Genomic DNA, 9,158 nt, shown 5'->3' on the forward strand with positions numbered 1-9,158 from the left:
TGAATTTCAGAAAGTAACATGCTAGACTAGTTAGTGGCCAGATGCTTCACTTTTATGAATAATTTGGAGGAATAATCTGGGTTTTATCAACAATTAATTCCATAAACCACATAATTTTCTGATTTCAAAACAATTTCCGTCTTTCATATACTCGAAGTCTTGATACAAGAAAGAATGTTAGGAAAATGTTTAGAAATGCCAATGGTCTCATACTTGGGCAATTACAGACTTTCCCCTAAAGGATAATGCTACTTTATTCACCTCTTCCATATAATAAAATTTGTTCAAAACATAAGTTATATTTTAGTATTATTATTTTCAATGTGTTGTCAGAATGCAAAAAGATTCTATAATAAATTTACTTCTACTATTACTACATTCTTCTCCTCTTCCCCAAAATGCAAACACAAATTAGGGTAACTTAAGTAAAAAATAAAAATAAAAAATAAATAAAATAAAAATGTAAACACAGAAGACCAAAACAAAACAAAGGCAAACTAGAGTAACTTAGCCCTACCACCTATCCCCTACTACTGTTAACATCATTATCAATATAGAATTGAGGTGACAAACAGAAAGTTACCTTCAAGTTTTTGTTTTGTTTTGTTTGTTTCTCTTTAAAAGCAATTTCATGGCAATATCCTACTGCTGGAAGAATTAAAGACCAAGGGATATAAGGAATTCCTCATATATACACAAGGCTAAGAGGACAAACTCCTTTTGGCCCTCTCTTCCTAGGCAAGTACAAAATAACAAATAGGTATGGGAAGAAAATTGGGACAAATTTTAGTCACTTTTCTATGCTCATTAACAAATGGAAAAAAATTAAGTCACTGCTTGAAAGAGCAAGGTCATTATAGCAAATGTATTTCTTATGACTTTTAAAATCCCTTAATGTCACTTAAATTATTGCTAAAGTCTATGACTTATAAATGACTGGTTTGTTTTCACTTCTATGGTAGAGAATGGTAAGTAGGAATTGAGAAACAGAGCACTTGGACTTTAAGTGCTTCTAGTATTCATCCTGTTGTCATTAAGTTATTGTGCACTTTGAAAATGATTTCTTCTTACATATAACCTGTTTGTGCTAAATTATGAGTTGACAAACTACCACATTTGAGCCAAATCCAGCCTTCTGCCTATTCTTGTAAATAAAGTTTTATTGGAACACAGTAATGCCCATCTGTTTAGCTATTGTCTGGGCTGTTTTCCTGCTATGATGATGAAGTTGAATGTTATAACAGATACCACATAGGTTACAAAGCCTAAAATATTTATCTAGGTTTTTACAGAAAAAGTTTGTCAACTCTTGTGCTAAATGATTATACTCTGGTTCCCTTGTGGAATAGCTTATCTTTCTTTGTCTCTATTATCTGTTACTTTCTGATTTAAAAAGTTTTTAGAAAAATGTTACCAAACAAGGACTAGACTCAGAAGGACTTTCTGAATTTTCATTCACTATTACATATGAATGTGAATAACAGATTTAATTGTCTTCTGCTCAACTTCAAGAGGAGAATAGTAATGAATTCAGATAGATAGGTAGATAGATAGATAGATAGATAGAGACATTGATGATTTCTCCACATCAGTCTCCCATGTGATTTATAAATATTTTCTAATCAACTATACAGAACAACAATTCAATGAATTTGGAGTTCTTGGGCATTGTCAGACCCTGTTTTGTCAGTAGCTCACCCAAATGTAATAAGTTAGCACTTCCCATTTGTGTCTATTCTGATACCTAAGCAAATTCATTTTTATTTTATAATAGTCTACATAATTGTTCCAATAACTATCCATAGTGAACTGGTCATATGTGTCAATTTACCCTCCCTCTAGAAACCAAAATAAGATTTACAGGAATAAAACTATATAAATCAAGAAGGAAAAATAGAACAGGAAAAGGTTAACAGTGGAAGAGAAATGTAAAACATATTTGAAAGACTGAGTGTGGGTGAAAGAATGACTAAGGAGACAGAAGAAGCTACAATCTGGTGACTAAATAGGAGGCTAGAGTTTAAAATTTAAAATTGAGAGATACCAAGTAAAAAGTCATAGTGGAACTACTGGGGAAATCTGAAAAAAAAATTTTAGTTTAATTAATACCATTATAGCAATATGAATTTCTTAGTATTAATAAATTGCTATGTTATGCAAGATACTAAGATGAAGGGAAGCCAGATGAACAATTTTTGTAAGACTTCTGTAAATCTATAATTATTTCAAACCATTTAAAAAGGACATATTTCTTAACTAAGCAGTTAAGGATCTTGTAGGTAGAGACAGAAACATTAACAAAACACAACAATGAATAAGAGTATCACACCACAAATGCTCCAATAATGGTTCCCTTGAGTCATCATGGAAATAAGATATTACTGATAGCCCAAATAATAGTATGGGAAATGAAGGGATGCCTAGGGGTCTCAGCTCATTAAGCATCTGCGTTGGGCTCAGGTGTTTATCCCAGGGTCCTGGGGTCGAGTCCCACATCCAGCTCCTTCCTCTGTGGGCACCCTGCTTCTCCCTCTGTCTGCTCATCCCCCTGCTTCTGTGCACTCTGAGATAAATAAATAAATAAATAAATAAATAAATAAATAAATAAAATAAATTCTTAAAAAAAGTCCTATGGGAAATGGAAGTGTATAGATATCAGGGAAGTCTTCCTGGAGAAGATGTTTCCACACTCTGTTGTGAAGGATGAGTGGGACATATCTAAGGAAAACAGAGGATAAAAAATTCCATGTAGATGTAATACCATGAGTGACATGGGTCAGAAACAAACATGGCACATTTAGTGTTATTTAATGTGAAGAGATATGATTTTTTTAGGGGTGGCATTGGAAAAGATGAGACTGTAGACATTGGCAGTAAATATGATCAACAGGAACTTGTATAATATCCTAAAAATTTAGATTTTTAACTTAAAGAAAATAGTGAAAGTTGAGTAAAATTTGACAAAGACTGATATGATCAGTTCTGTGTTTTGTGAATGTTTTCCCAGAGGCTATGTGTAGCATGGATTAGAAGAGATCAACAGTGGAAATCCAAAGACTATGACTATTTTACTTTATTCCAGGTGATCAGGGGCATCAGAGATATTATTTGAAAAGGCTGCAGGGTTCTAAATCCTATTAATTAGAGAGAAATCAGGATGATTTAGTGTTATTTGGATCAGAGGCTATTGAAACAGAAAAATCTAGAATGTACCCAGATAATTTTTCAGGAACCTAGTTGTAGATTAAGTATTAGTTACCAAGACTTAGAAAGAAAGAGGGGAGTAGATTTGGTTGGAAGAAAAGACCCTAAGTTCTTTTTTTATCTTTTTTTATCTAAAAAAGTTCCATTTTTATCTATTATTTTAAGTTGCCTATAGGATACAAAGGTATTTCAAGAGGCTGTTGCACCTCAACGTCGTCATTCTAAATGAGGTATAAATTTAGGAGTCATTGCATACTTGAAGTATGGGGATTAAATATGCTTGCCCAGTGAAAGTTTAAAGTGAAGAAAAATAAAAATAATACTCTGTGAAACACTTAAGTAAGCTGAAGGAAAAAAAAACTACTAAGGAAATTAAAACAACTCTACCATTGATTTCTGGAGAAATAAAACAAGATAGTTGGTTCCCAAGAGGTAACAAAAGGAGTTTCAAGCAAAAGGGTAGGCTTTAAACTCTAAATGGTTTGGGTATCAAATAATAAATCGAAAATATCTTGGATTTGGTAACTAGAAACTCATTGATGAACTTGAGAAAGCTTTTATCTACCCTCTACCAGTTTATATATGTTTAAATGTTTAATATAAATTACATATGTTGAATGGGCTCAAGAAATATGGAGGGGATGACACTATTAACTTCTGTGTGCAAATGATGAAATACATTAAAGGGTTCTTTATGATGGTGTGAATCATAAGCATATATATATATATGCTAAATATACAAGTACAGAGCTGGAAAAAGGAGAAAAAGAGATAACTGATGGTAGAAAAGGCTCCCGAAGACCTGAGAAGGAATTGAGTCCTAGGTCCAAGTATAAATATTTGTGGATCAAGAGATAAGATTCCTTTAATACATGAAGATAAATAGAGAAGAAATAATCAAATAAATTATAGTAGAAAACTTCCCTGAGCTAAGGAAAAACTTCAGACTAAAATAAATTAACTCGTTGAGCAACTTTAATACAAGAGATAAATATCTATTCTACACAACCTCAATGAAGTGTTTAAATTAAAATGGGGGAAAAAAACAATCTTAGAGTTTGAAAAAGATAAAAGAGATAACAAAAATGATGAAAATAAGCTTGGAATTAGAATGCTCCACTGCCTGCAACATAGGAAACTAGAAAAGCCTGAGGCACATGTCCAGACTGTAAGAGAAAAAGAAATATAAGCTAACAACCTCATCCTTTCACTTGTGAAGGACATGTGAAGACCAAAACAGACCTTTATACTTTTCAGAAGAAATTACTGAATTAAGTTTCCCATGTGATACACACTCTCCCTCATTTTATTTAAGACTATTTAAATGTCACTTTTTAAAAAAGATTTTACTTATTTATTTGACACAGAGAGAGAAAGTACAAGCAGGGGGAGCAGCAGAGGGAGAGGGAGGGAGAGAGCAAAGCAGGCTCTCTGTGGAGCACGGAGCCCAATGCTGGGCTTGATCCCATGACCCTTGGATCATGACTGGAGCCAAAAGCAGAGGCTTAATCCACTGAGCCACCCAGGCATCCCTAAATGTCACTTTTTGAAGAGGATTTTCCTTAACACCCTAAACAACATCGCATCACATCTATCATTTTACCCTCATATAATTTTCCTTGCACCATCACCTAATAATATATGGTTATTTGTCTATGTTTTTCACTGCTATTTCTCTGATGCCTACAACATCTAGAATCTGAGTGAATATAAAAGCCAGTAACTGAAAATGAACTTTATGCCTTTATTGTCTCTTATAAACAGAAAGGAATATTCTTTGCTTTAAAAGAAAGAGAACATAATGAACTTGGAAACATGAGGAAAGTGGTCCAACTTTTTAATTGTTTTGGACAGTTGAAAAGGTAATTAAGGCACACCCAGAGGGATTGCTTAGGAGAATTTAATGGGTCATTTACTCATTAATCCAGCCTACATTTACTGAGTTCTAACTGTGCCAACATTATTACTTCCTTCCAGCCCTCTCAAGGACTTCACTCTTTGGGTCATTTGAAATTCATGTCATTGCTCTCTATCTCTTACTCATCACTCCCTTTCTGTTGGGGGTTTCCAGCAGTCAGACAAATATGCACTAGGCAATCCCATCCCACTTCAAACTCTACTCAAGGGGCGCCTGGGTGGCTAAGTGGGTTAAAGCCTCTGCCTTCGGCTCAGGTCATGATCCCAGGGTTCTGGGATTGAGCCCCACATCGGGCTCTCTGCTCAGCAGGGAGCCTGCTTCCTCCTCTCTCTGCCTGCCTCTCTGCCTGCTTGTGATCTCTGTCAAATAAAAAAAAAAAAATTATAAAAAAAAAAAACTCTACTCAAGCTTTCTGCTGCCCTTTACAGTCAAATATTTCCTGTTTTTATTATCATATTTAATCACTAATTTTTAAAAGTGGAAGAAGTTTTAAATTATCAATAAACACAGTGACTCATGTAACATTCATCTATGCAATATTTTAACTAGGATTTTAACTAGGATTACCAAATATAAATATTTTCTTATATTGCTTAAGATTATTTAACTCATAGGAAACAATAATAGTTAATAAAACTGAAATTTCTTTTTTATCACTCATAGTCATTCCACTCCCCCCTAGAAGTAACCACTACTATGAAGCTGGTATTTATCTACCCTCTACCAGTTTATATATGTTTAAAACTATGATACTATTTATGTCTTTAATTTGTATAAATTTAGAATACTGAAGGTCTTTTTGTATGACCAGCTTTTTATATTTAATCATAGATATCTCAGATGTTTCTATGTCAACAGATATAGTTTAAGTTCATTAATCAATTATATTATATTGTTCCTTCATATGCATATACAATTTTTACTTATCCATTCCCATGCTGATGTATAGCTATTTCCACTTTTCATTATATTTTATGTCATTATCTTTATGTATTACTCTTTTGTAACCTCAGCTCATATCTATCATGAGTTACTATTAAAAGAGCTTAAACATCTTTCATGAATAATTTTACTAATTTGTTACCATATCCCACCAATGTTATCATGACAACATGTGTGGTATGAAAATAAACTTTGGAAGAAAATTAAAACACTGAAAGGGTGACTGGAGGAAAAGGAGTTAGGGCACTAACATTAACAGGGGAAGAGTTAAGAATGAAGGAGAAGCTTGGGTATAATTCATGCCAACAGCATGATCAGCAATGTCAAATAATTATATCCAGAATTTTAAAGGTTATTGATCCAGAATTATAAAGGTTATTTTAAAGGATATTGATAAAGGTTATTAAAGGTTATTAGATCCAGAATTTTAAAGGTTATTTAAGGAATATTGATTCCAATGGAGTAGTGGGTTAGAGGCCAGATTAAGAAAGATATTGTGGACAAATGAAAAAATTGGAGAGAAATTACCCTTTCAAAGAGTTTGATGGAAAAACACACACACAAGTCTATGTGTCTGTTTTTATGCCAGTACCATGCTGTCTTGGTGATCACAGCTTTGTAGTAAAGCTTGAAATCAGGTAACGTGATGCCCCAGTTTTATTTTTGTTTTTCAACATTTCCTTAGCGATTCGGGGTCTCTTCTGATTCCATACAAATTTTAGGATTATTTGCTCCAGCTTTTTGAAAAATACCAGTGGGATTTTGATCGGAATGGCATTAAAAGTATAGATTGCTCTAGGCAGTATAGACATTTTAACAATGTTTATTCTTCCAATCCAAAAGCATGGAATGGTCTTCCATCTTTTTGTGTCTTCTTCAATTTCTTTCATGAGTGTTCTGTAGTTCCTCGAGTACAGATCCTTTACCTCTTTGGTTAGGCTTATTCCCAGGTATCTTATGGTTCTTGGCGCTATAGTAAATGGAATCGATTCTCGAATTTCCCTTTCTGTATTTTCATTGTTAGTGTATAAGAAAGCCACTGATTTCTGTACATTGACTTTGTATCCTGCCACGTTACTGAATTGCTGTATGAGTTCTAGTAGTTTGGGGGTGGAGTCTTTTGGGTTTTCCATATAAAGAATCATGTCATCTGCAAAGAGAGAGAGTTTGACTTCTTCATTGCCAATTTGAATACATTTTATTTCTCTTTGTTGTCTGATTGCTGTTGCTAGGACTTCCAATACTATGTTGAACAAGAGTGGTAAGAGTGGGCATCCTTGTCGTGTTCCTGATCTCAAAGGAAAGGCTGCAAGCTTTTTCCCATTGAGGATGATATTTGCTGTGGGTCTTTCATAGATAGATTTTATGAAGTTCAGGAATGTTCCCTCTATCCCTATACTTTGAAGCGTTTTAATCAGGAATGGATGCTGGATTTTGTCAAATGTTTTTCTGCATCAATTGAGAGGACCATGTGGTTCTTCTCTCTTCTCTTATTAATTTGTTCTATCACATTGATTGATTTGTGAATGTTGAACCATCCTTGTAGCCCAGGAATGAATCCCACCTGGTCATGGTGGATAATCTTTTTAATGTGCTGTTGGATCCTGTTTGCTAGGATCTTGTTGAGAACCTTAGCATCCATTTTTATCAGTGATATTGGTCTGAAAAACAGACACATAGACCAGGGGAACAGAGTAGAGAGCCCAGATATGGACCCTCGACTCTATGGTCAAATAATCTTTGAAAAAACAGGAAAAAAATATACAGTGGAAAAAAGACAGTCTCTTCAATAAATGGTGCTGGGAAAACTGGACAGCTATATGTAGAAGAACGAAACTCGACCATTCTCTCACACCGTACACAAAGATAAACTCAAAATGGATAAAAGACCTCAACATGAGACAGGAATCCATCAGAATCCTAGAGGAGAATATAGGCAGTAACCTCTTCGATATCAGCCACAGCAACTTCTTTCAAGATATGTCTCCAAAGGCAAAGGAAACAAAAGTGAAAATGAATTTTTGGGACTTCATCAAAATCAAAAGCTTCTGCACAGCAAAGGAAACAGTCAACAAAACAAAGAGGCAACCCACAGAATGGGAGAAGATATTTCCAAATGACAGTACAGACAAAAGGTTGATATCCAGGATCTATAAAGAACTTCTCAAACTCAACACACACAAAACAGACAATCATATTAAAAAAAAAATGGGCAGAAGATATGAACAGACACTTCTCCAATGAAGACATACAAATGGCTATCAGACACATGAAAAAATGTTCATCATCACTAGCCATCAGGGAGATTCAAATTAAAACCACATTGAGATACCACCTTACACCAGTTAGAATGGCCAAAATTAGCAAGACAGGAAACAACATGTGTTGGAGGGGATGTGGAGGAAGGGGAACCCTCTTACACTGTTGGTGGAAATGCAAGTTGGTGCAGCCCCTTTGGAGAACACTGTGGAGATTCCTCAAGAAATTAAAAATAGAGCTTCCCTATGACCCTGCAATGCACTACTGGGTATTTACCCCAAAGATACAGATGTAGTGAAAAGAAGGGCCATCTGTACCCCAATGTTTATAGCAGCAATGGCCATGGTCGCCAAACTGTGGAAAGAACCAAGATGCCCTTCAATGGACGAATGGATAAGGAAGATGTGGTCCATATACACTATGGAGTATTATGCCTCCGTCAGAAAGGATGAATACCCAACTTTTGTAGCAACATGGACGGGACTGGAAGAGATTGTGCTGAGTAAAATAAGTCAAGAAGAGAGAGTCAATTATCATATGGTTTCACTTATTTGTGGAGCATAACAAATAACATGGAGGGCAAGGGGAGTTAGAGAGGAGAAGGGAGTTGAGGGAAATTGGAAGGGGAGGTGAACCATGAGAGACTATGGACTCTGAAAAACAATCTGAGGGGTCTAAAGGGGCGGAGGGTGGGAGGTTGGGGAACCTCAGGTGGTGGGTATTGGAGAGGGGACATATTGCATGGAGCACTGGGTGTGGTGCAAAAACAATGAATACTGTTACACTGAAAATAAATTTAAAAAAGAAAAGAAAAGAAAAAGAAAAACACACACAC

This window comes from Enhydra lutris, unplaced genomic scaffold (genome assembly GCF_002288905.1).
Source record: "Enhydra lutris kenyoni isolate GAN:26980312 unplaced genomic scaffold, ASM228890v2 scaffoldscaffold27, whole genome shotgun sequence".
NCBI classification, from domain to species: domain Eukaryota; kingdom Metazoa; phylum Chordata; class Mammalia; order Carnivora; family Mustelidae; genus Enhydra; species Enhydra lutris.